Raw genomic sequence first — 3,047 nt, forward strand, 5'->3', positions numbered from 1 at the left:
GAACATCCTACGGTGACGTATGTTTTAGTCATTCTAGTTCCACGTAGTGGAACTACCTCATCATGCTCCACCCTCCTCAACTTTTTTGGTCTCCCTGGCTCGGCTCTATTTGGTGGCATTCCCATCGGTGCTAGTCCTGTTTTTGGCCATTGCTCGATAGGGTTCAGCGAACTGATCATGTACTTGTATGCACTCATGTAAGCGGCCTTCTTGTACTAGTCATCGACATACATTTCCGGTTGCAGATGTTTTTTTTCCAAATAAACGCAATGGCATGAGCACATGGAATCCCTGAAAAGTCATAAGAAATTAGACATTCCATACTAAATTTGCCGAGTAATGAGTGAATTGAGTACCTGACAAGTCCCAGCGATTGCATTAACATGTTCTTCTAGTTAAAAAAAACTGAGTACATACTCCCATACATGTTCTGGACTTGGAATAGCAATTCCCCACACCAATGAGCAATGTTCTCTCCAGACAGGTCCCTATTCTTTTCAAGAATCTTATAAATGTGCGGACCAATTTCACCTGGCCATTTTTCTACAGCCACTCGTTGTTTGCTAAACCTCTGCAGTAGGTACATTCTAATTCTCTCTAGCATGGATAGAATTGGTCTCTGCCTCACTAGTAACACTGCCCTAGCATCATTAAAGGACTCACACAAGTTGTTCAGTAGGATGTCACACTTGGGAGTTGTTCTGAAGTTGCTCCTAGCCCAATGTACTGGATTCTTTTCGCACAACTAGTTGTAAGCCTCTTCGTCCTCTGCCTTGATCATATCCATTTCTTGAAAGAATTTGTGTTGAGAATACGCCTTTGCTGCTGACATTACCTTGTGTTTCATAAATTGTCCCTTGAAAACCTGCTCAGGAGGTTCAAACATAAGTAACACAATGTGGTATATTGTAAGATATTACCTTCGTGAAATTGGATTGCAAGTGCCTTGCACATTGTCGATGTTTTGCGCCTACAAAACCCTCTTCCCACAGTCCATTCAAGGCTTCCTTTAACCCTTTCGGTTTGTCAGTGTTAAATGTCCAGTGATGTCCATTGTGTATTCGCACATCGTTTCTCAAATAGTTTAAAAACCACGCCCACAAGAATTTGCATTCTGACTCCACCACCGCTAAAGCGAATGGAAACATGCTGTTATTGGCATCGATGCCAATGGTTGTCAACAGTTGACTTGTGTGATGTCCTTTGATGTGACATCCATCAAGCCCGAGCACAGGTCTACAACCCTCGTTGAAGCCAGATTTATAGCCGGAATAACAAATATATTGCCTTTTAAATATAGGCTTACCTTGTTCGTCGGCCTCAGTCAGGAATTCGACCGCTGATCCTGGATTAGATCGCTTGATCTCTGCACGATAGTCCCACAAAGACGCATACTATTCTTTATACGTGCCTTCAATCATCTTGGTCGCAAAATTTTTAGCTCGATAAGCCTTCATCTTTGAACAATCTAATACCAAGTCCTTCTGTACCTTCTGCATGAAGTTAATGGCTGACCATTTGTCATTGTCTTTGAAAGTATCCATGTACTTGTTAGATAACCATCGTGAAGTGGCAAACCTATTCTTGTTTGTTCTGGCGCAAGTGTGCTCAGGCACATATGTCTTTATTGCGAATGTGGTCGTCTTAACTAGTTCTGATGCATAGCAAAGCCAGTTACAGTTCGCATCTTTGCAAACTGCTCGCACTCTATTCGGGTCGTTGACCTTGAAGCGAACTTCCTTCCCTGATCTGATAGAGTATTCTCGGATGGCATCTTTGAATACACATCCACTAGGGAAAACTAGGCCCAATTTGAGCCGAGGACAACCCATGTCTGTGTCGTGTCTGAACTCTTGAAACTTGGGCATAACCTTCTTCCAAACCGAACCACCCCTGTCTTCATCTTCGCTAGACGACTCATGGTGTAATTCGATGTTCTCTTCGTCGTTGTAGTCACTATCCGCCGACACTGGTTCATCATCACTGTAAGGTTTTTTTACCTTTACCCTCTAAACAACCCTCTACAGTTGCCCCGTCCACGGCCACATTATCTTCACTCTTCCTCAACAACTTAATCATCTTCTATTTCTGCTTCACCATCCTCTTGTATTTCACGCTGGCTAAAGGGCATTTGGTTGTCATCAACTTGGCTAAAGGGCTGTTGACTCTCATCAAATTGACTGAAGGGCTGTTGACTCTCATCCACTTGAGTGTAGGGCTGTTGACTCTCATCCACTTGAGTGTATGGCTGTTGACTCTCATCCACTTGACTGAATGGCTGTTGACTCTCATCAGGCTGGCTTTGTGGGTCTTGAACCTCATCGTGTTGACTGACTGGCTCTTCAATATCAGCAGGTTAACTTTGTGGATGTTGAGTCTCATCCACTTGACTGAGTGGCTCTTCAATACCATCAGGCTGACTTTGTGGCGCTTGACTTTCATCTACCTAGCTTTGTGATTGTTGACTCTCATCCAGGTTAAGTTCAGTATCTTCAAATTCAGCTTGACACTCTTGAAATACAAGTTCAGGATCTTCAACTCTAGTCTCACCCACTTCAACATCTGGAACGTCAATTGTTGGATTTGAGTCTTCTACCAGCAAAAGATTATGCCCTTCTTCGACCCGGTGATCATAATACAGAGTCAGTAGAAATGTCCTCTCAAGTAGCTTTCCTACAACACTTAACAAGGTACTATCTGAGTTAAGAAATAGAAATTTAATAGCGTCAGCAGGTACCATGTAATACATCCCTCCAACAAAGTATCCCAAGTCTTTCTTCAAAATCGCGTCCAGCTCCGTTAACGACAACCGGTCAGTGTCCATGTGGTCCACTTAGTCCACTTTAGAGTCCACATAAGACAGTCGTTCATTCACCAATTCCATCCTACCCCCACGGTGAACTTCGTACGTAAATTTTCCTGATCCAGTGACTGCAATAAAACAAGCAAAGACGTGCCAAAAAAAAAAACAATTACTCCACCATACAACAAACATTATTGGTCCCTACACTTTTATTTAAAGCCTGAAATCAAAATATCGAAACTCC

General features: G+C 42.8%; 1 pseudogene; it reads right to left on the reverse strand.

The window, feature by feature from the left end:
* Positions 1-745: 745 nt before the first annotated feature.
* LOC149393261 (uncharacterized) lies at positions 746-2,079 on the reverse strand (annotated as a pseudogene).
* Between the last annotated feature and the right edge of the window lie 968 nt (positions 2,080-3,047).

This window comes from Urtica dioica, chromosome 6, assembly GCF_054948205.1.
Source record: "Urtica dioica subsp. dioica isolate 48M chromosome 6, U.dioica_male_clone48M_v1_H2, whole genome shotgun sequence".
Classification (NCBI taxonomy): Eukaryota; Viridiplantae; Streptophyta; class Magnoliopsida; order Rosales; family Urticaceae; genus Urtica; species Urtica dioica.